Source organism: Lonchura striata, chromosome 6 (assembly GCF_046129695.1).
Source record: "Lonchura striata isolate bLonStr1 chromosome 6, bLonStr1.mat, whole genome shotgun sequence".
Taxonomy (NCBI): Eukaryota; Metazoa; Chordata; class Aves; order Passeriformes; family Estrildidae; genus Lonchura; species Lonchura striata.
This window is the reverse complement of record NC_134608.1, coordinates 61,384,343-61,401,225: the sequence shown is the minus strand read 5'-3', so window position 1 is coordinate 61,401,225 and position 16,883 is coordinate 61,384,343.

Sequence of the window (16,883 nt, the reverse complement as noted above, 5' to 3'; positions counted from 1 at the left end):
GGACTAAACATGGGGGGATTTAATGGAAATAGGGGAAAGGTTTATGATAAAATATTTGCAATTACTCTGTGCTATCTTTCAAGGCCTTACACCTCTTTTGATAGAATTTTTGAGTTTTAATGAACATCAATAATATAAGAGCGTGGGTCAGATCTGAACCTATAGTCTTGCACAGGTAGCCTCACCTCAAATGTATTTGTATAAATTAACATCTTATGGTCTAAGTTTTAGTTCTTTTAAACACTAAATTAAATGTTTACTTGAAGAGAGAAAAACTTGTATTTCACACTCCTGATCTGAATGAGGGCACATCCCAGTATTCATTATTTGCATACAAGCTAGGCTTGTTTATACTGATTAACTGGGAAACCTGTTAGAAGGGACTATTTTATCACATCCTTTTATTGCCACTTTTTTAAGCAAGAAAGCTCTGGCAATCTTGGAAAATAATGTGAAACAAATGTTTGTTATCCAGCTGTAATTCTCTCTTAAAATGCAGCACACTGCCTGTGGAATGACCTGCAATTGGTGGAAAGTGAATCTATTCCTTGGTGTCCCAGCAGACTCCACCAGAAGTATCTCTGATTCTGTACAAATTGATGGAGCTGTTTGAGCCACAGATTTCAGCTGCCATGGAGTCAGAGTGCTCTAGAACTGTGTGACTATGGAGCCAAATTCTCAATCTGCTGACAGCAGATGCTTCCATAAAATTCCCAATGCCTGGCAACATTAGAACTCATGGCCAAAAAAAAAAAAAACCAAAAAAAACTGGAGCAAGAGAAGGCAATGCAGAAAGCAATAGCAAATAGAACACATTTAATCTTTTCTTCTAGAGAATATGTACCAGAAAAAACAGCCTTTGATGCTGAGAGCTCCCCAGAAATAATTCTGCACTCAGTGTTGGAGAGGTATATGGGTCATGTCTAATCATTTCTTCTTTCTATTACTATTAAAAAAAAAAAGTGTCTCACACTGTGTGAAATCATGGTCTAAAGCTTCCCAAGTGGTACAGATGATATATCATCAGTGGGCTATTAAACAATGCAAAATAAGGAATCAGGTTATGCTGTAATGGAATTCAGCAATCATGTTAGACACAATTCCTTTAACTGTGGGAGGCTGTGTAGCCATGAGAATAAACTCCTTTTCAGATATAATGGTTCTCATTTTATTCACAGAGGTAGAAAAATCCAGCTCTTTCTGACCACTGAGAACAAAACCAGCATCTTCACATTCTTGTTATTTATTGCTGCGTTTGGATGTTGATGAACAGTTCTCTGGATATAATTCTGGATTAGTACCTCAGAATAAAGTATAAAGAATAAATCTAAGTATAAAGACTAAATATAATAAAAAATACAATAATATTAATCATAATATAATAAAGAATAAATCTAAGTATATTATTCTATGATGTGAAAGATAATGTGTCTGATTTTCCATGGCAAGATTTGGAAATGGCAGCTCCCAAAGTCAACTAAGATTGCATTGTTTGAGGGAAAAGTTAACAGCTAATCAAGATTCTTGGAAAAGTTATGCCTTGAAGGGCTGGAGTGATTCTTGGCTCAATAATTAAAAAAAAAAAAACAAAACAAAAACAAGTAGAGTTTCTCACCTCATAGCAAAGAGTAAGCAAAGAAAAAAAAACATTACAGTGAATTACACAGAATTACCCATAGATACCCATGCCTGTACAGCAGCAGTCAAATATGACCCTGTTAGGAAGAAAATATCACAACACCCTCAAAGGCAACTATTGATCGCCTTTTCTAGATCAGATTTTCTGCACTGAGCTGTCTGAAAGGCTCCCTCTTCAATTCACAGCATAACAGAGCTAACTGAAGAAAGGGATGCCACTTAGCAGATTAAACTGCCTCAGAAAGTCAATCAGAAAGACTAATTCTGGGAACTATGACTGAAGGGAGCACACTTCAAAACTGACAGAAATTTCATGCAACTCTACTGCTTTGTTACCCACAATGAAACTCAGTCAGGTACTCACCCCCACTTTCCATGGAAAATTCAGTAGCAAAAGTGGACTCACAGAAAGAAAACTGATTTTATTCTATGTCTTTCTAATGGGAAAAAAAATTGTTTCATTCTTCAAAACTATTAGATCAGACAGGCAAGCTAAAAATCCTAAAAAATTAAAAATTTTATTTTTTTTCTAAACCAAATTATTTTATGCCCATATAGATCCACATTCTTTACTTGCACTCTTTGGTCTGATTTTGTATTCTGCAGCGTGGAGGAGAACCAGGTTAAATTATTACAGTGAAAATTCCAATCCTACCTCAAAGTTAATTTGACTCCTCATTATTTAAGGTACCTCTTGCAGAATATACTAAAGTGAAAGTTATTAGGCAGCCCAGGGGTTTTGTTAGTCAGAGAATCTGGTAACTGATAACTGGAAGCTGAGGAGTTGATGTAACTGCCTGCTTTAAGCCAGGTGAAACCAAGCCAGATTGCCTGGGGCTTGAAAACCTCCAGATAGGGCTTGAAAAAACTCCAAAACTCCACAGCCTCCCTGGGAAACCTGTTTCAATGATTCATTATCTCCTAACCACGGTTTTTTTCACATATTCCCAATCCAAGCCACTCCCATTTCTATGCATGAGCACTCCCCTACCTCCCTCTCCCTCCACTCTCTGTACCGCAGCTAAGATCCTGCCTTCATTTTCCTGCTCAGTTCTTAGGTACTGGCGCCTTTTTTTTTTTTTTTTTTTTTGGTCTGTTAATGGAAATAAAATTTGCATTTGCTCAGACTGCAACAGAATGACTATCAATAACTACAAATAGGGGAAATTAGACAGCATTAAGTTTTACTTTCTTACACTAAGAAAGTAAAAGAAAAAATTCTGAGTATTTTGTACAAGGAGGTTTCTATTGTAGAAGTGATTCTTCAGGATACAAAATAAAAGAAAAAAGGATGGGGAGGGACAGTAAAATATTATTTTGTTTGAGTGACAGAGCATAACTGAAGACTAAGAGTTAAACTACTTTCAGCTTCCCCATTCCCTTACCTGGTATCAGCATTCCTACTCATACTGTGACACCAGCAGCTGTGAGAAAAAAACCAAAATAGATCCTTAAATCTGGACAGAAATCAGGACCCTGGCAGAACCTTATCTTAAATAATAACCCTGTAATTAACAAGGCAAAAAGACAGAAATTACATGACAAAGAGCAGGGAGATGGGCTTCTGAAAGGAACTTCCACAAACATTTTCAGTGAGTTATTGGAGAGGGTTCATCCCTCAGCATCCATTCTGGGAACATTGCTTTTTCCATGGAATTGCAAAGAACATTTTGGGAGCTGCTCGCGGAGCCTCCTTTGAAGGCCAAAGGAAGCTTTGCCACCACTGGATGCAGTGCTGCTCTTTTACTGCTTACATGCTTCAAAATTCAGTGCACTCACATTCCCTTGGCAAATATCTCTGAGTTTATTAATTATTTCTCCATTCAAATTTCCTGCCCTCTTTAATGAGAGAAAAGCATGCTTGAGCCTGCAGGTAAATTGGAATAAAATTTTTCAAATATCAGAGCTCCTATAAAAAAGTAGTCCTTCAGCAGCCATTAAATAATTAAGGGCTGCAGCAGCAGTTTCAAATGGCCCTTGTCAATGCTTGATAACTTATTTTCACATCAAAACTATAAATCGTGGGCAGTATGCATTTCTAGTGACATTTTAGGACAGATTATGAAGTTCTAAGGCCGCTTTGAGGAAGACAAAAAAAACCCACACTGCATTAATAAAGAAGAAAAAGGAATATATTTAGTTTTGGGTTAGATTCAACAGATTTAGAATGCATGCAAGTTCATGCAACTTCCTTTACATTTGCCCACTATAATGAGAATCAAAGTGCTTTGATCAAACCAGAATAGACAGTAGGGCTTGGTTTATCACCCCATATCTGTCCAACCTTTTCCTTAGGTACTGCAGCCCAAAGCAGCCTAACTCCTGTGAAACTGGTGAATAATTTTATCCTTGGAGAATGGATCATTTTGATACATCTCTGGAGGCTCTGTGATATGGGCCAGCACAGGATTTACAAAGGCAAGAACATGTGACTCTTCCAGAATAATGGGAACTGTAAAGCTCTTTGGGGGAATTAATCCTTCCCAGTCCTGGTCTCCAAAAAAATTCTCTGTGTTCTGGTGATTTCTCAGCTCACTGGCTGAGAACAGCTTCTTGTGAGGAATTTTTGAATGATTTCAAGACAGGACTTCTGAGCTGCTTTAAATGTCATTTATTTTTATTTTTTCTTATAGAGGTAGGAAAAGTGAGTTCAGCTCACATTTTCACCACATAGTTTAGAAAGTCACAAGACTTCTAGTTACAAGATTTTTTAAAGATTTATTGACTAGTAAAATACTACTAACAAAAATATTTGTGTTTTTTTACTTAATCTTTAAGTATTTCATTTAATAGACTCATGTTACAGTGAAAAAGCACCACCAATACAAAACCACCAGTTATATTCTGAAGTAAGATATGTTTGCAAGGAAAACCAGCTATAACTATGAAATAACTGCCTTTTCAGTCTTTTCAGCTAGAGAAGAGTAAATAATTTTTGTCATAATCATAAATAATACCATCAAGAGAGAATCACAAGAGAGCAAAGCATTTTGGGCTTTATTTGTTTGCTTCTCCTAAGAAGATGCTTAAAGATTCCTTGGCAAATATCAGTAAAGCCTCAGTTCAGGCAGAATTCCTTGAATTCTGGAACATAGGAATTCTAGACACACACAAGCTCTGGAAACTCAACAACACTTGCTGAGAAGCATCAGGAACATAAAGCAAATGCCCTTTCTTCTTTTTTACCCATGAGCAAACACAGAGAAATCCAGGTCAAGTTTTGGGACTCAGTGTCTGCTGCTAAAAGTCAAAAATTGTGAACTGTGGCTGATGATCTCACTCCAAAGCCTAGGAAATGTGCAGGAATGAGAAACCTTCAACCCAAGCATTAAAAAACAAACAAACAAACAAACAAACAAAAAAAATCATTGTTTCCTCCAGGCTTACTACATGATTTTGTGCCCTTGAAGTCCTTTGAATCCACAATAGAGAAGAAACTCCAGTGGATTTCTGTGAGTTATCATAAGAGCACAAGTTGTGTACTACCCACCAAGGCAGGACATTGTGGTGCTACAGAAAAACACTGTTGCAGTGAAAACAACTGGCTCAATTCACCACCAAGAACTTCTTGAGAAAATAAACTACTGTTTTTTCCTCCTGCCTAAAGGAGGTTTCATGCAGTATCAGAGTTGTACATAGAGCAGGACAGCAACAAGTGCATTTTACCTCCGTAATTATAAATTAAAAGAGAAGCAAGTCATTGGTAACAAGGCAGGTCTGAGCTAATTTCAAATCCATGTCCTCTGTTTCCTCAAAATGAGTTGAACAGGAGAACCCAATATATCTCCTACAGGGAAAACAACTTTCTGATATCAAAGGATTCTTTTTCATTGTCTCAAATTTTTACTCATAAAAATGAGGCAGCATGAATCAAATACTTTGCTTTAGAAGGAAAGAAATATCTATTCCATGATTTCCAGATGTGTTCATCCCTAAAGATGATTATCAGAATTTCTTATCAGAAACACCTTATCAGAATTTCTTCAGAGGAGAACTGTGACAGTGAAGGCAGATCCCACACAAATGAAAAAAAAAGTAAATCTCAGAACTAAGTTTAGGTGGCATTAACGATGAAAGGACAGGATGAGAAGGCTGGAGACAAAGGAAAAGAAATGAAAATGACAAGAGGTCTGCAGGGGAATTCAAGGGAACAGCACATCTCTGTTGAAAATCAGAAGCAACAAATGCATGCAGGAAGACCAGCAGAAGTACATTAGAAGCATAATATCCCAGAAACCACTGAAAGATTCATGCCTTTATAGTCTTCTGCACACAGCCTCAGTGAAGGAAGTGTATTCACTAAAATTCCTGAAGCAGTGAATACATTTCTGATCCAAAGGCTGTGGTGCATAAAACCCCTGCAAACATTCCTTAAATATTAGTCTTCCCACATGGAAAAGGAAAGTGTTAGGTATTCACAAGTTACTTGTTTCTTAGTCAGAGTAAATATCCCATCAGAAAAACAAATCTGTCTAAACCCTTGTTTTTAAGGCAAAGAAAATTACTTCATTTGTCAGAATGACGGTAAAAGCAAACTAAAAAATAACAGAACTAGTCTGACTGGGAGACTGCCACTTCTGCCACCATACAGCTGCAATTAAAGATATGAAGCTGAAGGGACTCTGAGCAGTGCTGTGAAAGCATCCCAGCTACAACAATTAATCCTCTTGGGGAGAAAGGGGTTGGCAAGGGATTCCCAAAACCTGACAGAAAGCTCACACAGCCTTGCAGGTCTGTGTGCAAACTCTGAGACGAGGCGTGCTGGCTTAGCGAGGCCATGGACTAGAAATGACAGGGTTGAGAGACAGACTGAACTAGAACAAGTTTCAGAATATGACCTTGCAAAAAGACCAGGTATTTTAGAGAATTAGAGCTGTGAAAGATGCATTGTAACAGGACTACATGGGGTAAAATAATAGTGGTTGTTGTTAGGAGTATTAGCAGCATTGTGTTGCAACAGCTACTAGGCTGAAAAACATTTATAAGGTATTGTAGCCAGGAAATGTGTTGGCTTCTGATGGAATGGTGTTGAGTTTTACATGTCTTGTGTCTCACCCTTCATCAAGACTGATAATGGAATAAAATATTTTTAAACACCTCTCAGTTTCCCCATCTCTGAAAAGTTGGGAATAATCCAAAAACCCCCGCTGTCTGAATGCCACCTGTACAAGCAGGACCCAAAGTCTGGAAACAAGCAGATACTGCCACAACATAGTCCTGCCAACAAATATATCCTGCTGCCTCCTAAGGCCCAATATTATTTCCAGGCTAAATTTATTCATTAGCAGGTTTAGAGCTATTTTTTCATGCCAACTCTTAATTCAAGCATTTAACCATCCTGGTATGTGCTTCTGATGCCTTGAGAAGGCTGCCCTGGAACAGAGGCTGGACAGAGCTAAAGAATAAAGCAGGGATTGATTTAAAGGATCTCCTCCATGGATCCACCTTGGGCAGCACCAGAGCCCAGCCAGGGCTGCACCCAAATGACCCAAAATGGTCCCAAAATGCACGAGCACTCCCGGGGGCTCTCCCTGGGATCAGTTCTGCTCCATTGGCACCTTGGAGTTCATTGTCCCATTCCAGCTTCAGCCCAGGCAGCCCCATCCTGCTTGTTTTTCTCTCTCCAGCCCACGCTGTTTGTGCTCCTGGGCTGAGATTTGGATCATTTGTCCTTGGTGCCCAGCTGGAGCAGGAATTGTTTTGTGTCCCTGCTCCGTGCAGGGAGCTCAGCATCCCCTCATGGGAAGCTCAGAAGTGCACACTAAAGCAGCACAGAATGTGAGAAAGAGAAAACCTAAACCTGAGGCATCATTTCCTTCCACATTTACACAGAAAAGGTTCTTTCAACATCTTGCTAGAAAAGTTCCCCATTTCACCTGAGCACTGCAGGTCCCCTTACCTGATTTAGCTGGCCTGGGCTGTTCACAGAGTCCAGCTAAGGAGCTCTCATCAGTACAGCAGCCCCTCCTTACCTGAGCATCATGTTTACCATTTCCACTGCCCTACCAATACTGAAACACAATCATCTTGCAGCTGATTAAGACTCTCACATGTCACTTATTTACTCACTGATAGCAGAAATGCTTGCAATTAGTCCCTAAGCACATGACCTTGCAATGTCATCCTGTTTCTGTTGCTTCACTTCAAAGTCACTTAGCTGATTTCATCTCATGCTTGAGTCAAATTGTTTTCCAGCTTTAAGACATCAATGAACTCACGTAGTATTTACAACAGGGTAAAAATGAAATAGATGTATAAGATTGAAGCTTACACTACTCTGGAGTCTCTCAGACCACTAGGTCTTATCTCATTAAAATTTTTGTCATTGCATAACATTTTTATCACTTCATAATTTATCTGCTGTATTGCTGCATGCCACCTTTTCCAGGTGAACAACACTTGACATGACACAATATGAAACCCATTCCTGGAGACCTTGTAAGTCAGATATGCTGTTAGCTCATTGCTGATAAGAGCTAAAATGAACAAGGTTACCAGGATCATCTACAACAGGTCTTAATTAGTTGTTGGTTTTCCTTTATTCTATTTCTTACTGTTTTACTCACCTTTTCAGGTGAACAATTCACAATGCTTGCACACACATTAATTCAGACTCATGGGAACAGTTGTTCCATATGCTTTGTTTTGGGTTGTTGTGGTTTTGTTTTTGTTTTTTTTTTTTTAATATGTGCACTATGTATTCTCCCATTTTAATATACTACTCCAATTTTAGTAGTTTAAGTGCAAGATCCTTGTGAGTAGTGATTTCAGTTATTCCAGTTACATGCCAGATTTTCCACGGTTACAGAGTGAAGCACAAATCATGTTGGTACAACCACTTTGAAGGTATGTTACAAAGTTATTTCTGAAGTTTGTTCCCAACAAGAGTTACACTGAACTTCTCATTCATGGAACTGGGAGATCACTTCAGTTATTGTTGAGGTATTGCTTTGTTGGCTGAGAGATCATTCTTTCAAATTTGCTGAAATGTGACATTTTACACAGAAACACAGCAAGCTTATAGGGGAAATTTCTGAAGCACAGGAAAGATTTACATTTTCTCTCACACATAAATATAAATACTGAAAGAAAAATGCAAAAAAGGCTAGATTTGATTCATTGGCAGTAACTCCATTTTGCTGAAGTCTACCACAGCGAATTGCAGAGCTATGGATATAATAAATGTTTTCACCTAGAGCTTGCAGCAATTTTTTCTCCCATAATTTATTTCCTTATGATATAAAGTCTGTAATTTTCTTGAGAGGGAGATTCCAATTACTCCCTAATTAAGAAAATTCATGTCTTTTGTTTAACTGGAAGGGATCCAGACTCATAGTTGAATGTTCTTTTTTGTCACCATTAACAAAAAAAAAAAAAAAAAGTCCTTTATGTTTTCAGGAAATAACATCAATTATTTCTTCTAGCTTTAATTCCTGGAAGAAGATTACTTAACATATCTGGCTGGACAGAGTATCAGGGGCAGTTTTACAACCTTGTCCTCCTCTCAAACTATAGTCTCTATACATCATAAATATTCCAATTTGCATATCTAAGAGTTGCACTTTTTAAAATAAATGGTTGCAGAGAGATTCTTGATCATCACATGAAGGCCAGTCTTGCAGATGTCTGCAGAAATGTCACCTGATCTCCGTGTGGGTTGGGAATTATGCCTTGATATTAAAATTCTGATCTGCCCACTGGAAACCCTGTATTTTGTGTCATTTGCACGTAAAAGTTCATGTATGCTTTTCAAATCGTCTGAGTCTAAACTTCTGGGGATGTATAATTTTTTCCTAAAGCTTGTTTCCATCCCCATGGATTGGGAATTGAGATTATCTGGCAGACATTATTATTATTTATAAGGCTTAAAATCAAGGACTCCTCCTTTCCCCAGTCTTTTAGTAGCCATGATAAATTTGACTCCAGCTTTCTCATAAAGGGTTCACAGATTATATAGGGATCAATGTCTTCTAAAACTACCTAATAATCTTTCACAATTTCTGTTTTATGCTAAAAGGGGAAAGAAATTCAGATGATAACAGAGGGGGGAAAATCATCATTCAAAATTCAGAACAGCTAAATAGGTCATTCAAGTCTTATAATAATCTCCAGTATCCAGGAGCAGGTGATGACACTGGCAGTCAGGAACAGCAATTAAGAATACAGAACACTGGCATTTCTTGCAGACCTGATATGTCTCAAACACTGGATTGTGGCTAGCACAGCTGATGCTCTGTGGGGAAACCCTTAAATGCATTTTCACTTGTACCAAGGCAAAAATATATATGAGAATGTGAAGAACAGCTCTAGAGTCTCAAAATATCAGCATTTTAAGCCACTCAAATGCAGTGGCTTGAGTACTGCTTAGAATCCTTTAAATAGCACTGAAGGTAATGACTAGTTCTCTCACTGTGGCATCAGCCCTTCTCTGATCTCACCTGGTGTTAGCCAGGACTGGCTAATGAATTATGATCACTCCCATCTGCCAGCCAGGAATTCATTAGAAACCTTCTTCCCCTACAGCAGGTAAGTGACCAGCTGATTTCATTCCTGCTTTGTTCTGCTCACAGGAGTATGGCAGCACGCTCCCTGTGCCTCACTCAAAGCCCAAAAAAGGTTTCCTACAGAGGGAAAATGCTTGTGAGCAAACAGCAAATTTATCAGCTCTTTCCAAAAGTGACTTCTGCTTTTTCAGACCTACTGATGATAGCCAAGGCCTGAGATGGAACTCCTTCACCTTTCCTACACTCAGTGCTCCAGAAATATCCTATTGCCCACAGCCACCGAGAGATCTGCCTTAAGCTTTTTACAAATCTACCAAAACCACAGCTTATTAAATTACCTAGCAGGGTTCCATGGACTGCAATGATTCACAGTTCTCTGTCTTCCACAGAAATTTCATCAGAGACATGAATATATCAACAGTTTCCTTCTGCAGTTTCATAGCCTAAAAGGTCATTCAAACAGAAATTAGAATTCAGGATGAGAAAAATACAACAAACATTTGGCAGAAAGTGCTTGCCAAACTGCTGGATGCCATAAAAAGAGATATGTTACAGCAAAAGAAAATGGCAAACAATGGACAGCACCAAGAAAACAGGAAGCTGCAAAATGAGAACCATTTTCATGGGACTGAAAGTTTACTAGTTTTTGAGGACTTGTAGCAAAAGTAAAGACTTCTAAAAACCACATAGCTGCAAACATTACATTGGAGTATGAGGAGGACAAGTTGGAGCAAACATCATTCTTTTTCAAGGCTGGGAGCACAGTAAGATGAGGGAGCACACCGAAAAGATGCTCAAATTTAGGAGGAAAGCCCCTGTGTGTACAAACTCTGTAACAAAAATGTGGAATTGAGATGGAGAAGACTGTTGTAGATATTTTGTGTAAATTTCCTCTTCTTATTTCAAACAAGGCACATTAGAAGCAAAAGGACTGCACTCTCCCTATGCACTCTCAGAACAATTTTATGTTTAAGACACCAGCAGGAACAATTATGCCTAATGTTCCAGGGCTCAGAAAAAAGAAATGCCTGTTTTATTGAGCACACTTCTGCATACCTCTCATACAGAGGGACAGGCAAAACAGGCTGGTGTAAATAATTATAATTGCATTTCAGGACTACTGCATTATCACCACTCCTGCAGCCAGAGCTCTGACACCTATTTTTGCCCAAAGGCTTTACCAGGCTGAGGAAGGACTGAGCACGGCAGGAATCTGGCCCATGGCCAGGAGGATGAAGCGCTGCTTCAGTTCCAAATTTCATTTTGCTTGCCGCAGTGCTGTAAAATCTGCTTTAGCTGCCAAGGAACTTTGAGCTACGTGGGAACTTAACCCAGGAGCCACGAGATGGCACCACAACAAGGCAGAAAACCTGCTCACTTATCTGCAGCCCTGATCTTGCTCGTTTAGATAATTAATAAAGCTATTGAGCAGCACCGTTTCTTTCTCAGGCAGTACTAGAGAGATTACAAATGGATCTCTGCTAAGTGACTTTTCCATTCCTCTGAGCTGGGCAGACAGTGTTTAGGCTGATCCAGTTCAAACAGCTGTTTAGTGCTGCGCTGAAACAGACACAACATCAATCAATATTTCAAAAGGTGATCAGTGCCCACAAGGTATCAGATTTCAAGGTAATTTTAATCACATTTAGGCGCACACATTTGGCAGGCTGGCTCACTGAGCTCGTACTGCAATGATGCCTGTTTTTCCCTCACTGTTCAACCCCTCTGCCTGGCATCCCACACTCCCCCATCCTCTTGCAGAGCTGCCTCCCAAGACATGCCTGGCATGACAGGGTCCCAAGCTCCTAAAGAGGGAGAAAAAATGAATTTCTAGGCAAGATAAGAGGCAAGATTCATCCTAAAGAGAATGATGATCAGTATTTTCTGATGTCAGGCTGCCCAAGACCGTGGTCAGGGCTCCAGCCATCACAAACCTGTCCTTTTCTGCATTTCCACCTGCTGGCACCGTGGCAGAGTGTCTGGCTGGCAGGCTGGGCAGTCCAAAGCTCCAGCACAGCACAGCCTGGGCAGTGCCTGCTCTCAGTCCCACAGCAGGGAATTCCAGCAGGCCTTCCCAGGAATATTTTATGCTTGTAAGTGAGGAAAGTGCCTCTCGTCACCATCATTCACACTCCTAGACTATAAAGGTGTTTCACCCTCCTGCCTCCTCTCAGCAAGGACATTCCTAGGTTTTCCCTGTAGATTGGAAAGCCATGAAATGATGTCGTGGCATGGCACAAACGGCTTTGTGTACTTCTCTACTCAGCCTTCAATGATCACCAAGGAAAAAACTTCAAATCCAGAACCCTTTAACAAAATACCTCAAAAAAGCCACTTCCAAATGAGCTTTCTAAACTTGTATTTGTCTGAACACAAATATGGTGCCCGTGCACCACTCCCCAAAATATGTTTAGCCCTCAGACAGCAAAAAGTTCTCAATACCGTGATTTAAATGAAACTGATCTCCCGACTTCTATCATATTCTAGTTTAAGAGTAAGGCCTCTGTTTTAATTATTGCAGTTGTCTCTAAAAACACACATTCACTGGGAATTCAGCCAAATACAAAATTTGTTTCCTCATGTCATCATTCTGCTGATACAACCTAACTAATCAGATTTGGTTTTCATGCTAAGCTATGTACTGACTGATACTTTAAATGTGTTTTTTTTATTGTTTTAATTTCAGATCTGTTTCCTCATCAAAACTCTGTGATCCTGATTCCTGCTGCTGTTTCATAAAATTTCTTTGCAAATTTGCAATCTGATAACAATCAAATTCCTGTAGCTCACAGGGTAACTCCATCACCCTATAATCTGCTCCAAAATTACTCCATGCCCTAGAATAAAAGGTCCATATGACTGCTTAGAAAATAAGAACTTAAAAGAAATTGTTCAGAACCCTTAAAAGCAGTTAATATTTTAGCTAAAGTTTGTCAGACAAAATGTTAAAATTGCAGCCAAAGGTGGCTATGGCTGTAGGCATTCTTCCCAGCCTATTTTTCTTGAGCAATTTGACCTAAAATTACTGCAATTGCAAAAAAATGTGTCAGACTCTTCAGCTTAGGACTTTATTTAGCAAGCCAAGTAAGATGGGCTTTTCCTCTGTCCTCCAAGTGTGCCAAATCCTTCTGCACCAACTTGATTGTGTTGTCAATGCAGACTGCCAGCATGATTCACACAATCCTTATGTTGCATATCATAGCTGCAGTTTAGAAACAATTAGCAGCTGCTGGGTTTTATGTATGAATAAGGTTCAGTCCTGCCAAATTTACTGTTTTAGATGAAGGCATCATAGAAGCTTGCCCAGCTTCTTATCAGAGTTGTAGAACATAACAGAAATAGTGATGAAATATTAAAGTGGGTGAAATATTGTCCTTTTTAAATTATTATTTCTAGGTTTAACAAAATATGATCATGGCAGGTCAGTGAAAAAACTCACCTAGAAAAATGCAAGCATTCCTCACAAAATCTACTAATGGCAGCTTTTGTCCTTTGGACTTCAATCATTCTATTATATTTAGGCCTTCAAATATTATAATAAAATAAATAATAAAATAAATATAATTAAAATGTAAAATAATTAAATAAAAACCAAAAAATAATTAAATAAAAAATAAACTCAGATTAGATTTTACTTTTCAAGTGACTACTTAGATATGTTTGTTTGTTTTTCTTTTTGATTACCTTTCTGATGTTCTCAACAGCATAATGACAATTCCATAAAGACCCAAGAACTGCTCAGGTAACAAAAAGGAAAACCTAGCTGATCATGTATTGAGTAACTTTAAATATTATCTATCAGGTCCTTGCCTTACTTTGTCACTTTTCTAATATGGCTGATCTATTTTAAATCTATGACAATGCTTCTTGTTGAAAAACACTCTAATACTCAGAAAAGCTTAAATTAAAACAGCTGTGCTCCAGGGCAGTGACAGAATCAAAACTTCTACATAGTCACACACAAAAAAGGAAAAAAAAAATCTTTTCATTGGAAAATTAAAATATTCAGACAATACGTGATAAGTAAAAATGAAAGAATTATAAAAAAAGAAATAAAAATAGAATTATTAGCAAACATATATCTTTTATCCTTGGCTTACTCTTGAGCAGAATCTTAACCCATATTTGCTAACGGATACCAATGGAGTTACCAAATGATCTTATATAAGGAGCCAAGACCACACTGTAGTTCTGCAAGAGAAAACATAGAAAGAGATAAGGTTCTAAGAATGCCACATCTAAAAAAAATAAGAAAATACAACTGGTTTATATATTTAGAAAAGTGGCATAAGAATCAGCCATGAATGAGTTTGTGTCATGTGAGACAACAGCTACAAGAGAGATGGCAGCAAAGCAGCTGGATTGCTGCTTGCACTGTTCTGTGTTTATTAAACACTTCCCAGAATATTTCGTTTCTGCTGCTGCTGCCTGCAAGCAGGATTTCCACAAAACTTAGAAAGACTAACAGCTTGTGCAGGTATTTGAAAATATGGGATATATAACCTTAGCTCCAAGTAATGGAAACTTCTATCTCCTGAGACTCCTAAAATCCTGTGCTACTAAAAGCACAGTCAATCCACTCTCGCATCTTCTTTAGTCTCCTGAGGATCAAATATTCTGCCTTCATAAGAATGCATGTACAAATTCATCATTAATGATTAAGTCTTCAACTGACACTAATTAGTTTCAACTATCTGTGTGCTCAGCAGGCCCGACCTACTTCACAGTTCTGCTTCATTAGTACTGGCAGCTTAAAACAACATCAATAAAAATTATATTGACCAACAGTGACCAGCCCCTCAGTGCAGGAACCACTGAAGGCAGCAAGAGCCTCCCCACTGATTTTAATAAGAACCACAGTAAAGCCCAAAGGCACAGAGAGAGGCAATGCAGTGGCAAAAGTCATCTCCCACCAGCAGCAAGTGACAAAAGCAACAGCAAAAGGGAAAACCAAACCTGCAGTCCATTTATTTAGCACAGGCTTGTGATGCTGTGCTGTGAAATGCCAACACCACAGAGGGAGCTCAGACTTAAGCACAGAAGCAATTTGCAAGCTTTGTACTTCAAGGATATCAATTTAGCCAGTCACTGGGGAGCAGCAGTGAACCTCAGGATAAATTTGGAGCTGTGCAGAACAACATTTGGACAAACAGAAGGGAAAGGCAGAGTGCTTGGCCATGACAAGCAGTGCCCAAAGAAACTTGGCAAAGGCACACACTCAGCAGGGTGGCACCGAATGCACAGCTCCACATCTTCACGTGGTGGAACCACACAGAGTAAATTAAGCCACAGCTTTAAGCACCTTGGGCATGCCTTGGGAAACTTTCAATGCAAACCAGCTTCCATATGCAGAAGCTGTTATCCTCACCTGACACCTTTAAGTTTAAAAACACATAAATATTTAAGATTACATTAGAAGCTAAAGCTAGGCCGCAGCTGGAATAGTCACAGGGATTTTATACCAGACATGTTTTTTCCCACTAGAAGGTTGTATACCTCTTCTATCAGGAATCAGATTTATTACTTGTGGTGGGTGTGTTGCACACATATAACAAAGTCTTCCAATGGCACTTTGACAGATGCTGAAGTTCTCTTAGATATCTAAACTACCTTTTTAAGCAAGACAGACTTAAAACCTGTAGTAACAAAATCGTTAGTCTTAGCACACTGGAAGAAAGAAATTCCATTTGTTTAGAACATATAAGGAACCTAAAAGCTTTCAGTTCTGTATTTGATGCTTTTGCAAGGAAAAGAAAACCCAAACAAAACAAAAAAACCAACATCCCACATACACAGGCACACACAAAACCCCCAAAACAAACAAATAAACCAACCACCAGAGCTCAAGCAGAAGAAAAAGAGCATTTTCTGCTAGAAGGGAAATAAGAGCAAAATGTGCCACAGCAATTCTATTTGAAGTGATTAAAAAAAATAAAAGCAAAAGCTCCCTTGTCACAGTGCTGGTGACAATGGCTTGCTAGGTTACAGCAGTAAAGAATCCAGGGGAAAGAGCCACAGAAGACCAAAAAACCAGCAAAACAAGAAACATTTTATATCCCCAAGAAGCCACCAAGGCATTACCCAGCCATGTGAATCTGATGTCCTCTGTGACTACCACAAAATTTGGCGAGTCCTCCTCCACAGCAGCACCAGTATTTGATGAACCAGCCCCTTGCTCCTGTTGAAGATCCTCCTGAACAGCATTTGCCAGATTCCTGCGCTCACTCCAGAAGAGTGCAGAGGTCTTGGCCATCAAGTACTCCCTTAGGGCCCTTGAAATCAGAACAAACCTTCCCATTAAAGTGTTTGGATTCTGTTTACTAACTTCAGGAACTCTTCAGGAGAACATTTTCTGCTGATCTTATTCCGCATTCCCACTCTCCAAACAATCCCATCACTTACACTGCCACACCTCTTTGTGTCATTGTGGAGCAAAAAACATGGGTTAACAACAATGCTGATAAAAAACAGCTTTTCCCTTGAACAGAATAATTCCCCTAACTTGTGTTTTCACAAGTGAGGAGGCTAAGAGCTAGGGCCATGGAGATACAACATGGCAGGGGCTAAACTTGCCCTGTCTGCTTGTCAAACTAGGTTTCAGTGAATGTGTATGACTTCTTCAAATCATGAAACAGATCAGATATTTTCTGTACTGTGCTCTGCAAATGAAACTTACTTCATTTTATTTAATTTGTATAAATGAGTACATTGGAAAGATCAGATCCTCAGCAGGGATATAAC